The following is a 13000-nucleotide window of genomic DNA, read 5'->3' as shown; positions in this document are numbered from 1 at the left end:
CTTTCTCTAGCAGATTTTTCTTTCCACAGAGAAGAAGAATGTTTTGTAGTTTACCCCCAGGATCTTCTGGATCACAAGACTGTCTGTGTCTTCAGGCTTCCTAGGTAACAGTGAAGACCTGTGGGATTTTTGCTTTGTTTCTGGGGCTACATCAGGGTGTGGAGCCTGCCTTGCCCCTAAAGCTCTGGGGCTAGTTCTGGCTATTCATTACAAAATGCTAAATATGTGCTTATATTTCCCTAGGATGTTTGTGTTGCCATCAAATGCAAGTGTTTTACTGTATGAACAGTGTGTGCTAAGAGGAAAAAATACTTCTTGTTCATGTGCCAGTGATGTGTGTGGTCTTAGTATCAAGGTCTGAACTTTGAGAACACAAGGCTTTTCTTTGCTATGTACATATAAGCATGTGCAGGTAATGTTTAATTAATTGAAATACAAGGGACAAGCCAAAGTGGAAAAATGTGTGGAGAATATTGTATTCTGATGGCTTTCAAAAGATGTCCTATTTGAGAGGTGTGAATTTATGCATTTTGTTTCAGGCTCCTGTTCAAAATGAATATTCATCAGGATTAGCAGCATCTTCTGCATGAGAGGTATCAAACCAGGCTGCCAGCATAATGAATGCATTCCTTTTGTTCTCTGGTTTAAGACTCGTTCTGTCAACTCAATACACCTCCTTAAAACTTCCTTTTTATTTATGTGATGCCAATTATTTGCTGAGGTCTGTAGACAGAGGATAGATAGAAAAAGATGGTCAGTCACCTCACTGTATTCAGTAATGGTTTAATCCTGTAAGCAGAATGACCCCTGATTTGCCTCTGTCAGAAAATTTCCTGATTTCCCCTCTGTCAATCTAGTGAAAAGAGTTTTAGTTTGGCATTGACCCCGTGCTTTCATTTCCACAAATATCAGGACAGACACATATTCCTCAAAGTCCTTTGTTTAGAGATAAATGCAATGAATTTAAAGTATGTTTACAGTCTTGCATATTCTGCTCTACATGGGAAGTGGGGAAATAAGTGATAAGTAAGAACTGTTTATTCATATCAGTGACTCTGATGAAACCAGAAAATCAGTCATGATATTAAGCTTCATGTCCCTGGACCTTGTGACCCAGTGCAGAATATACTCTGACAAGGAAGAAAATCAGTTTAACAGACTTTACTTTTAGGAGCACGCTGAATCTGTAACTGCTCTGTAGTTTTTGAACATTGTTTGAATTTCATTCATTATTTTTGTTTGGTGTGTTGTCAAGGTTGTGACAATCTAAGGGCATTGTTAATCCAAGGTTTGTAGTGATAATGTCTTGCATTAAACCAGCAAGTACAGCTGAAAAAGTCAAAGATGCTTTCAAACACTCAGCCAGCACTTAATTATGACTAGTATGCCCAAAAGCCTTTCTTCTCCCAGCTCTACTGTTTGGTCTTATCTGAGATTGTCTGATCACAAAGCCCAGTACTTAAAGGCCACAGGAATCTTGCTGATTTCTGCTGGCTGTGGTACAGATCCTCCCTTTGCCCACTCACATATTTTTTCCAGGACAAAATGAACAAAATGGATTTTTCACTGAACAATTTTTTGTAGGTAAGGTAGGAAGCCTTGAAGCAGTGAAGAAATGGTACAGTTTTGTTGGGAAAATAGTCCTCCACCCTGCTGCTGCAACTATTTAAAACTTTTTACCATGAGCCCATTTTCTAATATTAGTTTTGAAACATTCCCAAGTAAAATCAAATTACTTTAATGAAGTTTCTTTTTGCTATTTGTAGCCAAATTGTTAGTAATTGAGATATAAAGTTTGAAAGTTGCCATTACCTGGTAATTGACTGGGTCAGTTTAGTTAAGCCTCTGCAGCTTTAGTTTATCTCACCTCTGTATCCCCCAGTCTCAAGCCGTGCATTAATTCCTAGATGATATTTTCTTCTCCAGTATCTTTTCTTCTTTGCTTCCCAGAATATTCTGTAGGACTCTACATCTGGTGATGTTCTTCTCAGTAAGAACAGAGTCTCAGAAGTATCCTGAAGCACTGGTATATTATGGATTCTGTCACATTACAGGGGTTTGCATTCTTCTGGGTCTGCTAGCAGATCTGTGCTATATCCCAGGAACTGTGAGTCTTGCATTCCTAGAGGATCCTAATCCTTTTTCCAGAGGATGACTCACTCAAGGAAGGGGGCAATGAGTTTCAGGGTGAAACTCTCTCCTTGAAGGCGCAATCCAGTGCGGACAATCCAGTATTTACTCAGTTCTGAGGCCGTGTCAGAGAGTACAGCCAAAGTCCAGTTCCATGTTTAAGCTACACTTTTGTCTGCAGCCAAGGAGTCCTTTGAGGACAAACAATGTAGGCTTTACAAAAAGAGATTTTTCTTCTTAAGGTCTGCAGGTAACCTGGTGAGGTCAAAATGTATATTCAGCAGTAGCAATGTTGATAAACTGTCTGGTAGGAGGGCCAGAATTCTCTCCACTTCAAGAGCCTGCAGGAAGCAGCAGCTCCTGCTTTTCTGACTGTCATGCTGACTGGACTCCGTGTCCCTGTGGCAAATCTGATCAGCAGAAACCTAAAGATAGCCCAACACCTTCCTTCAGTGAGCTGGCTTTGCTCAAACCTGAAGTAAAAGAATGCATGGCTTACTCTTCTTCTGCTTGTATCAGCATTTAATATGTTCATAAATGCCACTAAGTATCCTGGTTGATAAGCCGTGACATGAGTAATAATGCAGGAAGTTGTCCAATCACAAACTTAGATGCCCACATATTGTCAGTGGTTATGGAGGGCAAAAAGCCAAAAGTCTTCAGCCACTTAATACATGATTTCTGGTGTATTGTACATAAAATTCTTGAGTGCTGCTGTGAAAGAGTACTTTATCATCTTTATAACTCACATGACAAATAGAGACACCCAGCTATTCAACACTCACCTATAGTCCAATAAATATATATGGCCCTCCTGGCTGCCACTGTTGACTCATATTAAGCTTGCCTCAACCAGGACCACCAGATCCCTTTGAGTGGTGCTGCTTTTTGGTGTCTTGTGCCCCAAACTGTCCATACCTCCAGGGTTGCCCCATCCCCCATGCAGAATTCAACACTTGCCCTTATTAATCTTCATTCAGTTGGTGGCTGCCCAGAGTGAAAGAATTTTGCAGAAGACAGCAAGACTAACAGCTCCAACTAACTGGTTTGGTTTTTTTATTCCTCAAAAATAGGCATGTCTGCTGATCATCTTCCATTAATAAACTTGTTCTTAGAGCTAGCCCTATATACAAACAAAAACCTCCCCTCTCCCAGTGTTGTCCTCAGTTATGTTAAGTTTCTGCATCTCTCTCTGACTGTGTTTTTCTTTCTGTTTTCTGAAGGGGAAATGTTATGCCTTCATACTTTTTTATTACCTGCTCACTTTGGTGCTAAGTATTGGGTAGGTAATGTTTGAGTTGGATAAACTACCATCCAAAATTCACTTACAGCTGAATTTCATAGCTCATTCACCTGAAGTAAGTCTCCTGTGACACCTCTGATTCTGTAATTTTGGTCTGAGCCAAAACCGTAAAGATGTTTAGGAGAAACTGTGGTTCTGAGGAGAGGAGAAGCCTATCCAAACATTTTGGAAATGCACAGTTTGTATTTTCCTTGAAAACTTTAAAAACCTGTGATGTGGTTTCTGTGCTTTTTCCCGAGCCTTTACTTTTCCACATTAATCATTTTACTCATCAATTTGTTTTTCTTTGTCTTCCCCTCAGAAAAAGCTTCATGAAACCCTTGCTGTTTATAGTTTCAGCATTTGTTGCAAGGTCAGGAAAAATTGCTCTGTTTAGATCAGAAAGCAACCCAAGTGCTGGATACACATGTATGAGTCGGGGCTTCAGGTTTCCAAGCCAGAATTGTGGTGCCTGTTCTTCACCTGTGGCTCCTGAATTGATGTTTAAATTAGTGCTAAACCCATAAAATGGCTGTGCACATGCTTGAATATCTGTTGTTGTCTTAGTGCGGAATTTACACAAATTTTCACGCAGTCAATCAAAGTTCTATAAGGAGGGTGAGTACATCTTGGTATTGTATACGTTCTTGGGAAGAGAACAAGAGAGGTTGCAGTTCAATATCAATATTTCCTGAAGGCTTATATATTTCAACTGGAAACTTAGCATCTCAATAAAAGCACTTTTAATTCACATAATTCTTTTAACTCAGTCCTCTAAAACTCAGCTCTGATGAAATTCAGTTCATTGGACATTCAGTTCACTGGCGTTACAGCAGTAAAAGTTGTAAGAAACTCAAATTTGAAAGAGCCCAGCAAGTCTGCACTGGAACTTTAACTTTTCTTAATGCTCTAGGGAGAGGTTAATTCTGCTCAATCACCTTTTATTCACCTGCAGCATAAAAAGAACTGCAGACACTTTAATATCTGAATTGAAAGGTTGTTGAGTCACCATTATATCTCTGTAGGCTTTGTTCGCTTGCTATTTTGCAGCAGCTTTTACCATTATTCACTGAGTTGCCACAGAAATCCCTGATAGTGGTACTAAGAGATTTTTATTTCCCTAGCAGTGGGAAATAAAGTGCTAATCCAAATCATTACTGCTAGCACCAGGGGGCTTTGCATTTAAAGTGCAGGTTGTACAGTAGAATTTGTAGCAGCAAGTGACTGCTCCAGGCGTTTGGGAGTGTATACTGGGTTATGTGTGTGAAGGTCTCTACAATTTTGAATTAGACTTTATAGGACTTGCATGAAATATACCTAGTCTGGGACTTGACCCCTTGCCTGCTGCCATATTATAAGTCATTAATAACTTGGTAAGTATTCTGTCATAGCTTTACATTTCTGCTGTATGAGCTAAACTGGATTTCCTCTTATGTGCAAGCTGTAATATGTGACTAGTACCAGATCAAGTTGCACTGTCCTGCTCATCTCTCAGAGGATGTCATGGATGACTACTATATATATATCTATGTAATATGTTATATTAGATTTGTTATATTTATTCTATTTATTATATTATGTTTTGTGGAAAGGTATATAAGAAAGGCAAGTACTTCATGGATCTTGAAGTACCTTCTACACAGTCTGGAGTGCCAAGGAAACCCAGAATAGGTGCTTGTTACCTTTACCATACTACATCAGAGTAGAAACCACATGGTTTTGGGTCATTGATGGCTTTACCATGTGGCCACCCAGTTTCCAGTACACAGGCACAGGCTCAGCTCTTCCTGTATAATCACATATGGTGCACCAAGGGCCCTATAAGTTGCCACACCATAAAAAAATTAGCAAAATAAAATAGTCTGAGGGGACTTCCCCAGTCTGACAGAAATAGTGAGGAAAATTGATTCTTTATTCTGTTCTTCTTCCAAGTGTGTATGAAAAGAGGAGCAAGCCAGAGTAGCTGTGTGCTACAGCAGGTCTCCTAATTATCCATATGGCTGCAGGGGACCATAGTAGCAGTGTTACACAGTAAGTTAAAAAGATACTTGAAGCCATTTTTTCCTGTTCAGATTAGTAATATTGGATAAAAAAGACACCATTCTGATCTAGGAGTTTGATAATTAGTGTATTTCACCATCACATTTAATTTCATAATCAGTTTGTGCAACTGTGAGAGCTCAAAGCATGTCGTGTCAAGTCAGGCCTTCTACAACCTGCTTTCTGACAAAGCAGTCAGTAGCTTATACAGGAGCTGGCCTGCTCTTTTCAAAACCAAAGGAGCAGATCAGTATATGCTTCAAACCTAGAGGCTCCAGAGTAGTTCTACCAGTGTCCCACTAACTGGGCCCTGACATGTTAGGAATTTGGCTTCCCTTATGCTACACAAAACATTTGATCAGGTACTAAGCAAATGTGCACCTGGTGCCTAAAAGCAATTGATGATGCACAGGAGTACAGTTTTTATTACTCAAAAGTAAAGGAAAATGATTTTTAGAATGGGTTTGTGGGTTTGGAGGAGAGGTAGAAGAAACAAATATTTGGTATATTTTCCTCTCCATTCAAATAAGTCCATTGATGGGATTCTTGCAATGATGCTTGCAACTGAAGCTCGAGTGTCTCTGCGAGACTTCAGAGAGCAAAGTCAAACCAATGAAATGGATTGCACTTGTGCTCTGTGGATGGATCCCTTGTGCTCTCCTCTGAGTTCAGAATTAAAATGAACTACAAACAAATGTGACAGTGTTTCCCTTATCAATTTCTCCTTTGAGAAAGTGAAATAAGAAAGACACACAGCAAATACTGAAAAGAAAACCATGTTTTTAGAATTCTATCTCTCATAGCCAGCAGTCTGGTGAATAGTTTCAGAGAAGGGTTTTGATGTCTAAGAACCCAACTGGTTCTATGCTTGTCCACAGGCTTTGTGTTTCATTCTGTATCTCAGTAGGGTGAGTGAATATATCCAACCAGATTTCTGTCCTTGCCCTGATGGATGGTGAGGAATTAGCAACAAGAGCATAGTTTATGTAAATGCCTAAATAGCAATAATAAAATTATCTGTGAGCAAAGATGTCTTAATGTAATATCTTTCACATTGATGTCCACAAGGCTTCAGCTGTCCTAAAAGGTGGTCTGAGCTTGAAGTGGTCTGAGCTGTGCTGAGCTATGCTGTACATGTTTAGTTTCTTCATTATGCAAAGCATGTTAAATTGCATGCCTGCTTTGGTTTATGTGCCATAATTCCTTCCCAGATTGTCCAAGTACTTAGCAATCAATGCCTGCTTAATGCAGTTCTGTCACTGTTTTCTGGGTGGAAACAGTGGAGAGCAGGGAAAAAGGTGTTTTTCATGTGTGCCCACAGCAAAAACTCCAGTCTGCAGAAATCCCATGTGATTGATGCAGCTACCATCACCTGATACAGGTAATCTTAATTTCTTCTGTAATGTATATGGCTTTGGAGAACACTGATTCTCTTCTGATACTTGCTTTAGACCTCTGTTTTTGTTGACTTGACTGGAGTTTGTTCTTATTGCAATAGATTGTGAGAAGAAAGAATCTGCCCCTGTGTGTTCTGCAGCATTTGCAGTTTAATTTAAACCCTGCTATGAAACAGAAATGGGATCTCTGAAAAGCTTGGTATCATAAGGCTTGTGGTATTTACACACCATCTGCTTCAATACACAATGGGTAGCTGATCAGCTCTTTTCTGTAGCAGCAGGTAACATGGTGTTCCTGTGAATGGATAATATCGGTCCCAGTTCTCTACTAGTGTAAGAGGAAAGAAAACAGGTCTTAGAATGTATACTCATTCTTCCTAAATTGCTGTGATCACATATTGTTGTGCAACCTAAATGCAGTAATAAAAGCATTTGGCCTCCTAGCTCCTTCATGGCCCAGCCATCTGCAAGGATGATGCCCTCAGCCATCAGACTGTAAGACCTCCTCTCTGCTAATGACAGCAGGATAAAGACTATCCTGTTGCTAAGTGTTTGGTTCACAAAGTAGAGTTTTCTAAAGTGCTGAATGTAACACCCTTCACTTTCTCTCTTTTCTCTCTCTTCTTTTTTTTTCTTTCTGCCTGCAGAGCCAAAATGCGGAATGTGGGCAAGAATACTTTTTTCCCCTGCTGTTCTATTCCAGCTTTCTTTGATATCTGAAATTCAGTTTTGAGAGAAGCAGCTCTTAGAAACTTGTATGAGCCAGTAGGGACTGGTCACAACATTAATGTTGTAAAACCTTCTAATCCAATTTGTGCCAAAAGGTGCTTGTTGTTAAAATGCTCAAACACATCTAAAAGCAGGATGAATGGTTTGTTCTTAGCATGTGTTATGCATCCACAGGTCCCATTAGCTTTGTCTGGCCCTGTGCTTTGACTTTTGATTATTTGGAAACCAGCTTTTACACTACCTTCTTTTATGCCTGTCAAACACATTTAGACTGGAGTGGGAAAGAAAGCTTCTCATCCTCAGATGAGATAAGTTCTTCACCAAAAGAGGTGAGAGAACAAGATCCCAAAGAGTTCCAGCATTGTTGTGTCTATTAAAGGAATTGTGTGCTTGACAAAAGAAGAAGCTGGCAGAGAGAAGTTTGAACTGGTGGACACAAAGTGTTTCAAATGTCTGTGTTATAAAGGAAGATCTAGCAAATCTTCTTGAAGTATGATGTGTTTGTGGGTATGGGTTCTTCTGCTTGCAGTATTACTTTCAATTTTATAGCTATAAATCTAAGGAAACCCAGCTAGATGATGACCCATTGGTTACTAGTATTATGTATCACTTATATTTAGTCTGAAATAGTTTCCCTTAAAAATGAGGAAAATAACAAGCACAAGATGGTGAGAAGCAAGCATTGTATATGATGCTTCCTACTACTTTCTATTTTTTTTTCAGTGGTTTTTTTTTTTTAGCATCTCCATCCTCTTATCTGCTTACAGAATATATGTTCTCAAGTCCATCTGCTAAGGTTGCATCTGAGAAAAAATGGAGACTCATCTGAAGAACATCTGTTGTGTCATTTAGGAATCTTTTTTTTTTTCTTGACTGATGTCAGCTTGTCAGCAATATTTAAGCTGCAAGTTTTTAAGCTGACCTGCTGAAGGGCTCTTTCTAGTTCTTTTTTACCCAGATTCCTGCTGGACTTTTAGAATGCCTTGCTGTTCTGCACTGAACAGCTTAGTTTAAATCTGCATGGACACTCAATGTTCTCAGCTTCCCCAAGGAAACTGGTAGCATTTATAGACCATCAGTCCAGCTGAGACTCAGGAGGGATGTATACCTTTCTGAGGAGCCACTGTTTTTACCTGGATGAAATCTTGGATATATCTTTGATTTGTGGATAGACTGAGTTGAATGCTGTGCTGAGAATGAGCTGGTGAAGGTAACCTTGGGATGGAGCACAAGCAGATCTTCCCACTAGATCCTTGTGGGACTCTTGCTCTGGTACCATATGTTTTAATGCCATTTTGAGAGTAGAGCTGGGGAATAGGAAGGAGTGCTAACTTCTTAGAAGCCAGTGATGGAGTGTTGCCTCCGCAGAGCAGCCCTGCTACACTTGTTGGTGCTAATTAGTTTGTGTCTGTTGAGCTTCCTTATGACACAGTCTGTTCTAATTAACACTTCCCTGTAGATTGCCGCTGAACTCCAGATATCTCATTCATTTGTGACACACATTTCACCATCCCAGGGAGACAAATTTATTTTGTTGACAAAGGTGCTGATAACACTATCAGACTGCAGTTTAATATGTATCTCAGAGATGGAGAGAGGCGACAAGACAGCCTGAGTGGGAGAACGAGTTAAAAATGCCACTCAGAATTGCAGCTGTAATTTGTCTACCAGGTTGAATTGTTCGAGCCCCTGTATTGGCTACAGACAGTTATGGTCAGTGTTTATTCCTTCTATCTCTACCTCTTTATTCTATGTAATAACATTAAAAGATACAATAGATACAATCAATAGAATGAGATGCTCAGAAATTATATATATATGTATATATTTGTAACTAAGCACACTATACACAAATCTCTCTCTCTATAGTCTATATATATCATTTGCTTTAAAAAAAATCAGTACCTACTCTGTAAGTTAAATATAGGCCTTGCAAATAGAATATAGCTGAAACTAGTGCAAAATATAGATCAGAGGCAGCAGTACCTAGGGACCTCACAACAGTTATTAAAAATAATTTGCAACTAAATATGAGAGACCTTTTTTACTTGGGCTGTGGCACCTGTCAGTGAGGCTGGCTGCTGCAGCAGAGAAAGAGTAATTGCAAAAAAGCTGTCTGACTCCATATGTACAAGGAAACAATTGGACAAGGACACCTGTGCTATTTCCAGTGAAGCAAAGAACTCTGGAAATTCTGGAAAGCCTTCGCCTGCCACCATAACTCCTCCTGCACTCACAGTATAACCACAGTCTATGCAGGCTGAAGCCCTATCTAAAAGTGGGAAATGCTGGCCAAGGATTGGGGCATTTGGTTCCTTCTACTCAGAGTGGGCACCAGCTAGAAGGCACCACCCTTGTAGTTTGCATGATCTACTCTATGTGAAAGTCCATATTTTATAGTTACAACCATTGAAGTCAGGAGCTTGTTAGCATGAGTTCTTCCTGAGATTGGCTTTTCCTCGATGCTCATGGTCTTCTCTGCATCTGATGTTACTCCCTTCTAAGTGGCTTTATGTTTTACTGCTGTTCTGTAGTATGCAAAAGCTCCTCTGGAAATGCAAAAGGCAATTTTTCTGCCTTAATGCTAACTCAGAATGAGTTGATTTCTGCCATTTCTCTTCAATCCTCTCTGCAGCATAACAAATATCTCATCCAATAGTGTGGTTTCCTCTAGGCATTTTAGTGTTGGCAATATCCTGTACTGTGGTAAGCCAGAAACTATACTTTCTTACCACATTTTCTTTTTTCCTGGGTCCAGTTAGTAATTATTCTAAGCATCACATATATCCTTGAAAAAGCTGAAGAGACCAGAGTAAAACTAACATGGACAAAATGAGGCTTGAACAACTGGTGCAACACATGGAGAAAGCTTACATGGAGTTCTCTGGATTTTTCTGATATTGATCTCTAATTCTGTTTTTTATGGCCATGGGTTGCTTTTGCAGCCCCACATAGAAAGACTTCAATTTTGTATATCAAAGATGATCTCTGTTGTTAAAGTAAATTCCAAAAGTGACTTTGGACATCCAGTCAAACCTGGACTGCCTTTGGGGAGTCCAAGCCAAGATAAAGCTGCCTTCCTCACAATAATGAAATGTTAACAGGATCCCAGCAGAAGAATAAATCATGAACCAGAGCAATCTGCTCACCTTACACAGACCAGTACTGAGTTAATAGCTTCGCTTTGCCACTGGGGAGTGGTTATCCATTGACTTCCCATCTGCCCATCTTCTGTCTTAGCTTGATTAGAAATGGCTTCAGATGTGGGTGGAAATGGAAATTTAACTAATTTTAGTCAATTTAAAAAGGTTTTTGCAAAATATCTTTGAAGAGTGGCTGTTTAAACATGAAGTTTCCTGTTTTGAAGAAACATTTTTCTATTTCTGCTCAAGTTTTCTTTTTGTTCAGTTTGGCTTTTTCCTTCTGCTTAATCTGAAAGGAAAATGGTAAATTATGGCAGATGTTGCAGAAAAGCCTACCAGCCTAAGCACGAAATCTTCCTGGAATCATGAAAAGGCAAGTGGCTTGCTCGGTTTGACAGGCAAGTACTTACCCTATGTTTTACATCTCAAAAAGCAATATTGCAGTTCCCAACCTCCATATATTGCTCACTTCATTTTCCTATATAAGCCATACTTTGCTTTAGTAGTAAGTTGTATACAAAAAAGGGCACTAAATAATTGGAAACTTGAGCAATAACTTCTTTGCAGTGTGCAGGTACAAGAATACAGACCTTCAATGTTTCCTATGCCAGGACTCCTCATGGAAGGATAGCCTAGCTTTAGAAACCCCACTCTGCTCTCGCAGAGCTGATCAGCTTTCCTGTGCTTGGAACAGAGACCTGCTTTCCTTCGTGCTGAGGTAAAAACAATGTAACTCAAAAACTAATGAAAGGAGTTCCCAGATGCCACAGGAATACATAACAGGAGATGCAGGCTTCTGTTTTCATTTTAACATTCGCAGCATCTAATTAAGAAAAGCAACATATTCGGCTCTAAAGCATCATGTTTCATTAATCCTTTTCCTGCTGCTGTGCATTAGACACACAAAATGCTTCTCCAGCCACTTTGTGGCCCAAAGAGCAAAACTGTTACTTCAGCCACTTTTTTTTCATTTTTCAGATCCTGGTCCATTGCTCGTTTGTTGCATTGTCTTAATTTCAGTGCACTTGTGAAGAAGCACAGGCATGTGGCACGAGGCTGGGGAAGCATGGGATATGAGATCATAGTCTTTCATCATTCAAAGAGATGTTGAGGGATTCCTGTAGGACTGACATGTGAGGGCCTCTCACAGGGCAGATAAGCAGAGTCCTTTTCCTCTTCTCCTCTCATTTAAGAGAAAAGCATTTTGTATAAATTTAGGCAACTTTTCTTTTGATCTAATCTCTAGTCAAGCAATTCATTTTCAGAATAAACAGCTCAGTAATCACAGCTCTCACTGAAAGCTTCAACGTGATTGTGACAGACTCTCCTCCAAAGAAGTACATGTGAAGTGGCCTGTTAATTTCTTATTGTATTGATTTAATGAGGCCAGTTTTCTTTAGGATAGTTTGGATTTAACAGAAATCTTCATGCTTGTATTTTCTACTAGCATCTTCAGTAGACTTGCCTACATGCTACAAGATTCTTAGGCATACTTTTTGCATGTTAATTAAACAGGAAGGAATATCAGCATTCACAACAGAATTTTGGCAAAAATACCAAAGTAACAACACTTTGCTCTATGTCATGTGCACAACTCCAGGCACTTTCCAGAAGACATATCTCATCCATTTAACATACAGAGAAATGGAGACTGGGAAGTTTTGTTAAATTTCTACAAGTAACTGTGGCATAAGCCAAAGATTTGAGAGTTCCTTGGCCACATTCTCAGGGAATTAGCACTTTTCTTATAGCTGCATGCTCTTGCTTATGTTGTTCACTACTGCCTTTGAGGAGGAGAGATTTTACAGTAGCTCCAGTTCAAACTTTGGTCCACTAAGGACAAAAATGATTGAAAGGTGTTTACAGACGCCACAGCTGGTCAGTTGTCTTCACAGTGAAGAACTCTGTTTGTGTTAGTGTTCTCCAGATGAAGAGCTGGACAATTGTTCAGAGCCACAGGGAGCCAGGCAGAGCATTGCATTGCTTTTTGAAGAACAGCAGAGCACACAGAATGTGTAGCCTTGTCAAAGGGTTTCAGTAAATGCCTTAATGCAAGTCCCTCTGGCATGGGTGGGCTATCTTCCTTTTTGATGTTGTTTATCAAAAGCAGCTCAGGTGTCAGGAAACCAATAACAACTTGTCGTCTGCTGTGTTCAGGCCATGACTTTGAAGCAACTTCTTCTGTGTCCTGAGAGTGCCCCAGTTAGTGAACCCTGGGCAGATCTCAGGAGCGCTCCATCCATCCTATGTGGTATCCTCTGGTGTCTGGATGACCCCTT

Source organism: Geospiza fortis, unplaced genomic scaffold (genome assembly GCF_000277835.1).
Source record: "Geospiza fortis unplaced genomic scaffold, GeoFor_1.0 scaffold66, whole genome shotgun sequence".
Taxonomy (NCBI): Eukaryota; Metazoa; Chordata; class Aves; order Passeriformes; family Thraupidae; genus Geospiza; species Geospiza fortis.
The sequence above is the reverse complement of the archived record's forward strand: the minus strand, read 5'-3'. Positions refer to the sequence as shown.